This window comes from Alexandromys fortis, unplaced genomic scaffold (assembly GCF_014885135.2).
Source record: "Alexandromys fortis isolate MF-2015 unplaced genomic scaffold, M_Fortis_MF-2015_v1.1 scaffold_4, whole genome shotgun sequence".
NCBI classification, from domain to species: Eukaryota; Metazoa; Chordata; class Mammalia; order Rodentia; family Cricetidae; genus Alexandromys; species Alexandromys fortis.
The window spans coordinates 19,177,741-19,188,773 of record NW_026067944.1 but is presented as its reverse complement, the minus strand read 5'-3'; the positions used below and the strand labels follow the sequence as shown (position 1 = coordinate 19,188,773).

Sequence of the window (11,033 nt, the reverse complement as noted above, 5' to 3'; positions counted from 1 at the left end):
AAATGGGAGGCGGGGAGCAGGCGGAAATTTTTTTTTCAATAAAAAATTATATTTAAAAAATATTTATTCATGCTTATTTTAATTAAGCTAAAATTTCAGCATTCCCTTCCCCTTTTTTCTTCATATCCCTCCTATATCCCCTATTTAAAAACACTCCCATGTCCTCTACATTTTATTTCTCTTAATTCATAGCCTTTTTAATTTGTAATTTTGTTCATATATATTTATATGTGTGTAAAGTATATATATTACATATATATGCATAAATATATAAATACAGCCTTCTGATTCCATGTAGTGTTACTTGTATCTGTACATTTCTAAGTTTGAATGTGAGTTATTTAATAAGCTATGTGGATTTATCTTAAGTATGACTCATTCTCCATCTCTCAGCAGTCATGAGTTACTTGAAGTTCTTTGTTTAAAATGGAACCCAATTTGAGTTTCTCCTTCCACGTTAGCATGTATATTCATGCTATATTTCTTCAGGTCTTGTTTAGGCACCCATATTGTTGAAGTATAATTTATGTATTTATAGAGAAAATAAATCAACTATACTCTGGAGTATATTGAAGGATTAGATATTGTGACATATCACAAAGTAGATGTCATAAAACTTCAGTGAGCCAGATGGTTCATTCACTTAGCAAATCATTACCAAGGAATAGTGAGTATGAACAGCTTGTATAAGATAGTTATTGGCAAAAATTTAGAGCCAGACTCTGAGAGGATTTTCAGAGAGTACCATCAAATACCACCACTGACAACCAGATAAAAGGCAAGTTAATGATTCAGTGCTGAGAAAGCAATGCATAGTAAACTGTGAATGCATTCATTAAAAACCAGCAGAAACCCATGATCAGTATTTATCAGTAACCTGTTCTGCAGCAAAATTTTGAGATGCATGTGACATTTTCAAGGGGCAGTCTTAGAAGCACAAAACCAATTTGCCCAAGAAACTACCTTCTAGGTTCTACAAACTATCATGGTCAGGGTCCATGCCTACCCCTACTTGCAACGCAAAACTGAACAGCCAGGCTTTTAAAGAATGCCTTCCCACAGAATAGAGTTTCTGTAGCTATTTTTTTACAATCTTTTATTAAATTACTGCACCAAGAATCTAATACTTTTATTCAAATATTTAAGCATAATTCTAACAATTTTTTAAAATTTATTACTACTTTCATAATAGAATACTTCACATTTTGGAGTACTTATTTCACTTTCAGTAAAGTATTTTATTTAATTTGCACAAAAGCTAAAAGCATTACATGATGTTTTTCCAGTTTTATAAATGAAAAAAAATAAGTTTATCTCTGTGAAGGAAGCCATCCAAATTTAAACAGCTAGGGAAGTATTTGAGAAAAATTTAAACACAGTAAATATGACTTAGAGCTTATGTGCACATTTAAAGTTCACAGATACTTATTTATGGTCAAATTAATCATAAAATGTTACTTTTATTGCAATCTTATATCAAATATGCTGAAATATTTTTCACACAGAGGAGGATATAGATTTTTATTCTCTCATATTTATAACATCCCCATTACATAATGTAACAAAATATTATGTGCTAGGCATATTTAATATAACTCTACTTTCAAAATACCACTAAGCAGTTTTTGAATTTTGACAATAATAATCTCAAAACTCAAAAAATAAATATTCTAGATTTAAAAGACTAATAGGTATAAGAAAAAAGACTGAATACAGTATTCTTTGTCATATCAGGAGATTTGTCATATCTCCAATATCAGGAGAGCCTTCACTAGGTATAGCTGCCCTCAGCAGTATATTTTCTATCCATGATTCATTTAGTACAGTAATTATCTATGGAAAATATTACAGAATATCAGTTTCCATGATAATTGTCCATTGCAGGGGGAAGTCACTTGTTTTTCCTGGCCGCCCGGCTAGCTTAGCCCTGAAATAACCACACAGAAATTGTATTAATTAAATCACTGCTTAGCCCATTAGCTATAGCTTCTTATTGGCTAAGTCTTACATCTTAATTTAACTCATTTCTCATAATCTGTGTATCACTATGTGGCAGTGGCTTACCAGCAAAGATTCAGCATTTCTTACTCTGGCACTGGCTCCATGATGGCTTCCTGACTCCACCCTTCTTCCTCCAAGCTTTCCCCACCTAGTTCTGTTCTTCCCTGCCTTAGGCTCAAAGCAGTTCTTTATTCATTAACCAATAGAAGCGACACATAGACAGAAGGACCTCCCACAGCATTTGTCCAGTACCTAAGAACTGTAAGAGTCAATGAATAGAAAGGAAAAACAGTTGTGAATCATTGATCTCTGGATGTGACACAGCCATTGCATTCATGAACTATAGAGCTTTGAATACTTGCAGAATATCTCTAAAAGATCAAGCTGCTCATTATCTTGGCATGGATGCAGGGTGACATTAGAACCCCAAATTGTTTAAAAATTGGTTTTTAATGGTTGTTGTAGGGATCTTTTTTTTAATGTTATAGATGTTGGTAGATTGTCTAGAACCCATTAAATGACCCTATACCCTCAAACACGCCAACAACTATATTTAAACTCAGTAATTTATATGGGAATAAAACAACATGAAAATAAGACCATAATATTTTTCCAAGAAGGAGCATTCCAGAATGGCTGGAAGAGGGAAGAGAGAGGGAAATATGATCAACGTGCATAGTTAACATCATGAAATTATCAAAGAATACAAAATTATGAATCAGCCAGTAAACAAATATGCAAACACAAAAGAAGTCTTAGTTATTGAATCTTGTATTCAAGCCATACTCTACACTACCAAACATGCATTTGGTAACTTCCAATTATCTTCAATGTTTTTCTTATTCAATTGCCTTTACATTTATCTTTGTCAATTCTCAGCACATTTCTCGATCTTGTGACCATGAACCAAATGTATAGTACAGTAATGGAGGAAGGTCACTGGCTAATAAAAAAACTGCCTTGTCCCATTAAATAGGCCCAGCCTTTAGGTGGGTGGAGTAAACAGAACAGAATGCTGGAGGGAAGAGGAAGTGAGCTCTCTGGAGCAGATGCGATGAAGCTCCGACCCAGGATGGACGTAGGCTAGAATCATCCTGGTAAGTGCGCCTTGGGGTGCTACATACATTATTAGAAATGGGCTAGTCCAGGTGCAAGAGTTAGCCAAGAAGAGGCTAGATATAATGGGCCAAGCAGTGTTTAAAAGAATACAATTTGTGTGTTGTTATTTTGGGGCATAAGCTAGCTAGGCGGCCAGGAGCCAGGCTGTGGAAGGAGGCCCACAGCTCCTACTACAGTATAGTATATGATCAAAATTAAATGATATGTGTATATATATCATTTAAATTATATATATGTATATATATGTATATATATATATATAGTCAAAGTGGAAAGGAATGGTTTATTTGGGCTTCATTTTCTGAAGAATCGGTATCTTTAACCATCATTATAAGGATTATAGTAACTGGAAGGCAGGCATGGCACTGGAGCAGTAGCTGAAAGCTCTATTCCTGATTCAAACACAGGATAAAGGGAGCACACACACTGAGATAGTTGCAGCCATTTGAAGCCTCAAGGACCAGAGCTGAGTACACCTCCTCTAACAATATCACACTTCCTTATTCTTCCAAACATTTCTACCAAATGGAGATCAGTTATTCCAACACATGAGCCTGGAGGGTTATTTTATTTACACACCCACACTGAGTAAATATACTCCAGACTCTGATCAAGAACTACTACAACTTGCTGCATGGAGAGTCCTAATTTGCTTCTGCTTGTAAAACATTAAACAACATTTTCTACCTTGTTGCAGAGAACTATATTACAGTGATTTTTCTCACCTCATGGTTGCAGATATGGTTCAATAGAGTAATATTTGTAAACACAGGTTTTCAGCCTTTTGTCATGAAAATTTTTAGGAAAAAAACACTATTTACTATCTGTTTGGTTTGTAAGTTTATATGCAAACATGTCCATTTCTTAATCATTTATGAGCACTGTACAGTCCGTTTCACAGCTATTACATTCACAGAAAATATGAAAATAATTTGTTCTGATTCTGTGTCAATGAATCATTATTCCAAACAAATTTTATAAACATGAAAACTTACATTAATAATATTTTATTTGTAACCTTTTAATCTTTTACCTTTTAACTATTATAACTGTACAAACATGGGCTAAGACAGTAGGCTCTGGTTAAGAGCACTGGCTGAGGACCTATTTTCAATTCTCAGCACCCACAATGTGAGTGTAAGCTACCAAGGGATGGATTTTCTTAAACATTACTAACCAGTTGTAACACCTATGTATAAGGACAACAACCAGCATAGCAAGATATCTGTAAAGATGTTATAACTAGTACTCACATGTCTCTAGCAACCAGTAAATGTCTGTTTGGACTTAGGGTCCTCTCAACATAAAGAAAAAAAGTTCCTCGTACTAAAGTTTAACTAGTTTCTCAACACAAGTAAGGTCACAAACAATAGAAAAGCATCTGCTACAGCCAATCTGTTAGACCAGCCTAATTCTTTCCAAAATCATTCTTCTAATTGCAAAGGTAGATGAAGAGGTGATCAAAATAATTCTAGAACCTTCATCCAATTCTTTGAAATACCTTGAAAAATTTGGAAAGAAGTTTTCTCTGTGTCTGTGACACTTTAATATCTTGATGAATGGTGAACAAATTTCTTTTCAATTCAATTCTTTCTCAAATAACATACCATCATTCATTAAGCATCAATTAAACACTGGTGATTTATCTAAAAATACATGTTAAGCAAAGAAGTGGTCCAGATATGTGATGAGTGACTGTCTTTACTCTGAGGGAAGAGGATCATTCAGAAGGTCTTTAGAAAGATGTATATAGATTAGTTAGATAAAGCTAAACCAAAAACAATAGCCAATGTTGATATTTTTTCTCTTAATGCTCATATATATACATATATATAATGATTTTTATTGAGCTCTACATTTTTCTCTGCTCCTCTTCCTGCTTTCCCCCTCCCCTTTAACCCTCTCTCAAGGTTTCCTAATTTACTCAGGAGATCTTGTCTTTCTCTGCTTCCCATGTAGATCAGATCTATGTATGTCTCTCTTAGGGTTCTCATTGTTGTCTAGGTTTTCAGGGGCCAGGGAAAGGGTCATGGGACAGGGGCTGATAGCAGAGCAGAGTCCTGGCGTTAGGCCCTCCTGGAAGTCAGATACCTAGGCCTTCATATGACATGCATCAGTTGTCTCCAGAATGTCCTCTGAAGGGACTTCTACCTCAAATGTGTCCTCCCTGTCAGTCATCTCTAGAGCAGGAAATGCTGAGTCAGGGATGGGATGCATTGGATGGCACAAAGATCTCCAAGTGACTTCTTAGTGTTCCTTCTTCACTCCGAGAAGGCAACACTTCTGTCCTGGAGACTGCCCAACTTCCCCTGAGGTTAGCCTTACTGCCTCTCCTCCACAACCTGTTGGGAGCAATGAGACCCTTGATCCTGAATTTCTTGTAATCCCCTGATCTGAGTGCCTACAGCTGCTCTGAGCACGAGACCTTCAGGAGTTCCTGATGGCAGGAGAGTGGTTTCTGGTGGGTTTGGCTGGGGCGTGGCTATCTCTATATAATCTGCCCCTGAACACAATAAAGGGGGCATTCTTGGGGAATTCAAGGATGACCCGTGTCGTTGTCTCTGTGTGTGTGTGTGTGTGTGTGTGTGTGTGTGTGTGTGTGTATTCTAAACATCCAGCTCCCTTGCCCGAAACTCACGAACTGGGTAATAGCACACAGAGCGCAGACATGGGGGTGCAGCGGTGTGTGACAACACCCCACACCTGCTGGTGGTGGGGCAGCTTCTTCAGCACCCAAAAAAACTGAGCAGCTCTTCTCTTTGTACCCTCCCTGCTCCATCTTTCAAGGTTTCCCCTCATTGACTCAATCTCAGCCTCAAAGTCATGAGTCCATCTCTCCCCAGGGGATGTGCCATCACTAGCCAATCCCCTACCAACTGTCCCAGCACCACCAAAGGGGATGGAGTTGCTGTTTTCACCTAGGACTGAAGGTCCCGGTGTGGTCTTCAGAGGTCCAGCTCGGTTGGAAGAATCAACGCCCCCTTGCCACTGCCGGATGCCTCTTACTGAACCTCTGACTGAGCAACCCACTGAACAAAGGGAAAAGCATTTCATGAGCTTCAGCTTTGAGGATGTTGTAGAAGAGGAAGAGACTGGGAAAGGAAGGGGCCAGCTAGACAGAGATGGGTCTAAGACATCCAGGGTCTTCCCACCCTGCAGCTGTAAAATGACAAGTCTTGTGGTGGTGCAATCTCCACACCAGGTCTCAGTGGGGCCAGTACAGGTAGGGAGAGTGGGCCCAAGGCCCAGGCCACCTCATCTTTGAAGTGCTACAGGAACAGCTAAGCAAAATCGTAGGAAAAGGCAGCTTCTGCTCCAGGCTCCGCATATTGTGGGTGGGAGACCAGGTAAAAATGAAAATGGTGGCAAAGCCCAGGGCAGCAGCCCTCACTTGGGACTCACAGAACTCTTGCCAACTTCAGGAAGTGGGTGGTGGCAATGCTAGTAGAGAAGGGAACGTCCTATACTTCAGAGAATGGGCACCATTCATGATGGGCCCCAGGAGGAGACTATGAGGATGGGCAGCAAAGAAGAAAATGACCAGAAGACACAACCATAGTGAAACAGCCAAAGCCTTCCCATGAATTAAGAGACAAGTCACCACCCTAAAAAATGGCTCTTAACTGGTGGTCACTTCTTTGGCTTTTCAAGGGAGAGAAAAGGTCTAAAAGTCCACACTCTGAAGAGGTCTGGACTCTTCACAAAGCAAGAGAATTTTCAGACAATCCTGGAGAGCGGCCCTGGGGCAAAGACAAGGAGGAAAGGGGAAGGGAACGTAATGTTCACGACTGAGTGTGTTGCTTACAGTGAGGGACTTCTGCTGTTTGTTAGGCAACAGCCCCCTGCTCACACAGTGTCTCTAGAGAAAAGGACTGTTGGAGGATCCTTTGTTGATTCTAACTCCTGGGTGGTCAGCTCTTATGTGGATGTACTGGTAGGAATGAAGTCACAATGGAGAGTTCCTAACCAGGTAGACAAACAGGGGAAAGGAAAGAAGTCCTCAACTCTCCAAGGGCTTAGAAAACAAAAATAGGGGTCAATTCACCGAAAACAGTCGAAAGGGGCAATCTCAAGATGTCTGCAGGGATTCGGAACAGGGACATCAGTGGGGGGCCAGCAAGCAAAAAATTCCTAAAAGAGAGTAAGAGGAATCAAAATCAAGTAGAAGGAAAAGGTCCATCTACATTGGATGTTCATTGTTGCGGGCTTATTGTTGTTGTGTGATCCCCGTTTGTGGGGGAGAGAAGCTGGCGGGGGGGGGGGGGGGGGGGGGGGGGGGGGGGGGGGGGGGGGGGGGGGGTCAGTGTAGAAGACGCTGAGGCAATGACATAGACATAGAGGCTGGGAGATTCCAATACAGAAGCTCTTTATCTTAAAAGGGTCGGGGGCAGGAGGTTTTTGGGGTTTAGGAAATTAAGCTGCCCCAGGAATGTTTTTGGTTGGTCCCTTTGAATGTGGCTGTTCCTTCTGGCGTGCTGTGATTGGCTGGAAGTATGCATCATTAGTTACCATGTTTTTGGTCATTTTTGCTTATTCATTGTAAATTTGCATGCACTAGGTTGTGCTTACGCTATTGCCCTGTCTCAAAAGATCAAATAATTAATATAGTTAAAAATGAAAGAAAATGATATGTAAAACCATAGCACTATCATTTCTTGAAATTTTGAAAAATCAGAGCGAAGAACAGTAAGAGGAGTCACAAAAACTGCCGACAACAACGCCTGGTGTCTTCCTTGGTATTTCTTCAGAGCCTGTAGGACACTGGGGAGCTGGTTCACACCCTGATATATTCGGTAACAGTCTTCTAAGTTCGCTGCTTGTCTCTGAAATTTCTTGGCAAGTGGTTAAGATCTGGAAATCGACGAAGTAAATCCTCCTGTAAAGTCTGCCTCAGTTCTGAATCTTCTACAAAAGCTTCCACTAAATTTAATCTCTCTTCTATTCTGTTCTTGTCCATGAGAGGCTGTTTAACCCACTGGTTGACCAATCTTTGTCCTTGAGCAGTTTTGCACTTATTCAGTAATGCAGCCAGAGACAGAGCCAGTGGTATCTTCAACAGAACCCTGGAAAAGGCTGAGGGCTCTAACTGCTGCCATGTCCAATTTCATGTATTGGTTCAAGTCAAAAGTTGTCAGTTCAAACTGTCCAAAATTTGAATCATCTGACAAGAGTTCTAAAAACTTGATCACTGCAGATAATGATGAAACTGCAACCTGATTCTCCATCTCTGGTAAGACAGCGCTATTTATCTGTTCTCCTTTCTTGCCTTTTAATAACCGGTTGAGATCCTGGCATATGTCTTTAGAGGAAAAGTCAGCTCTCTTTCTTTCTGTGATCAGAATCCCTTCCTCTCTGAATAACCTGCCTCAGATTCCCCATGTCGCCGGCAGTCTCTCCTCCAGGTAAAACGCATTCCTTTGGTCCAATCTGAATCAGAAGGGCCTCGAGGTTGGAGAACTGGTCATGATCAGGGAACTCACACAGTCCCAGCTTTCTCTGGATGGAATCGAGTAAAGGTCACATGAGAAAGCGCCAGCGACACGGAGAGGGGAGAGGGCAAAGGATGAGCTCGCCATGTGTGGCTCTGCCATGCTCACCATCGGGGAATGGGAGAGCGGTGTACCCAGTAGTTTTTAGTGATACTTTACCTGAAAATGTCTTAAAATATTCTCAAGTTGAGATCTGTAATTGGGTCTAACAGGCATGGGCAACTTTAAGCAATATGGCTAATTTTATAAATAAAGTCATATAGTTTGTAAAAAAAAAAACATAGCACTAACATTTTGTTACTTTAGTTTATAAATATAGTATTTTGTAAGATTTTAAAAATTGTTAGCTACTAGTGTATGAAATTATCTGAATAAACTAAAATATATTATTTCCATGAAAGCAAGAAATTGTTGTTTCTTTATACACTTGGAATATGAAACACATAACACCACTAATAACCTTAAGATGTAAATATATAGGAATGAATTTACTGGAAAAAAATTTGTGTAAAATATTTAAGCATTAATATTTTCATTATATGTCACCAAGTTTATTAATTAAAATATTTTACCTTAAACCTGGCCTCACTAATTTAATCCTGTCAAGTGAGTATACAGTGAAAACTCTGACCTAGACTCCTTCATGGCCAGAAGGAAAGGTTTATTGGTGATGAAACTGCCAGGGCTTTCTCCTGAAAGCACAGAGAAGATCAAAATGGTGGAAAAGCAAGCAGATGCATATGACAGTAATCAGGCTGGGGTTTTGAGCTGATATCAGTGATCAGGAACTATATACTCTTGTTTGAGGTAGTTTAACTTTGAGTCAGAGGAATGCTGTTAGAGAGATCTCTACAGTTTGCACAATTACAATCTGGTGTAGAAGGTTCTTCTTTCTATGTTTTGCTTTCATTGGTCAAATAAAGAAACTGCCTTGGCCTTTTGATAGGGCAGAAACTTAGGTGGGCGGGGAAGAGAGAACTGAATGCTGGGAGGAGGAAGTCAGGCAGGGAGAGCCGCCATGGAGTCACCAGAGTCAGACATGCTGAATCTTTCCTGGTAAGCCACACCACAGATGAATAAAAATGGGTTAATCAAGATGTGAGAGTTAGCCAATAAGAGTATAGAGATAATGGGTCAGGCAGTAATTTAATTAATACAATTTCCATGTGATTATTTCTGATATAAGATTGCCGGGTGGCAGGACATGGCCTGCTTCTCCTATAACAACAATCCTTCTATTTATCTGGCCAAAGTCACCCTGTGGAGGACATTGTCATCAACACTGCCATTCTGGGACTGCTTTGAACCTAACAATCACAGGTCTCTGAAGGCAGAGACACATAGATCTTTTTGAATTTGAGATGTCTGATCTACAAAGAGAGTTCTAGGCCAGCCAGCTTGCCATACTGAAATAAAAAAAAAATTAAAAAAAAAACTCACTTCACAAAATTGAATTTTGTGGGATACTTTACATAATGAATGTTTAAAACTTACAATTTTTTAAAAAAATATTATTTTATTAGGAAAACCCTTATATTAAAAATTATTATTTTAATCATGTTTTCTCTGCCCCCAACTCCTCCAAGATCTTCTCTACACCACTACTCATCCAACCCCAGGTCTTCTTTATTCTCTTTCATTAGGAAATAACCAGCCATGGAAACAAACAAACACACAAACATCAAGCACAATACTAGTAAAATAAAGAAAAACCATAGGAAACACTCATACGTGCAATACCTATAAAAATAAAATCAGTAACCATAGCACACAAGCAAAAGGTCTGAGAGACAGAAATTTCTAAGCATAGAGACACTGAGACAATATGTATAGATAAAATGCAATGAGTTCATTTTCTATTGGATTTTATTGTTGGATATAAGGTCTACCTTTACATATGCTGAATATACCCAGTGAGATTACATTGTAGTAAACTAAGTTTTTCTTTGTCAGTGGATGTCAGTTTAAAATAACTTCTTGGTTAAGTATGAGATCCCCTGTCCACTACTCCCTGGACCTTGAGGGAAGGGTATAATGAAGACACTTCACTTGAGAGAATATGCAGTACATTCTATTCAAAACAAACATTTAGAACACTCTGATGTTTTAAAAATGAAACAGAGTTTTCATTTTAAAAAATCTATAGCATCTAAAAAATGCTATTACTACTTTTCACTTTATAGAATATTTAAATATCCATAATATAGTGTTATTTTTAATGGTTTCAATTTTCTTTCTTTTTTTTAAAAAAAGAGTGATTTATTTATTTTTTATTTGCATTGTAGTATGCCTACATGTATTTCTGTGTGAGGGTGTCATATCTTGGAGTTACAGATAGTTGTGGGCTGCCATATTGTGGCTGGGTATTTAACGTGGGTCTTTTGAAAGAGCAATCAATGCTCTAAACAGATAAGACATCTCTCC

At 38.8% G+C, this 11,033-nt stretch overlaps 2 pseudogenes; both read right to left on the bottom strand.

Annotated features, from left to right (window-relative positions):
* Positions 1 to 4,736: 4,736 nt before the first annotated feature.
* On the bottom strand, positions 4,737 to 6,610 carry LOC126505832 (SH2B adapter protein 1-like; annotated as a pseudogene).
* Positions 6,611 to 6,784: 174 nt separating this feature from the next.
* Positions 6,785 to 8,634, bottom strand: LOC126505831 (DNA mismatch repair protein Msh2-like; annotated as a pseudogene).
* Positions 8,635 to 11,033: the final 2,399 nt, after the last annotated feature.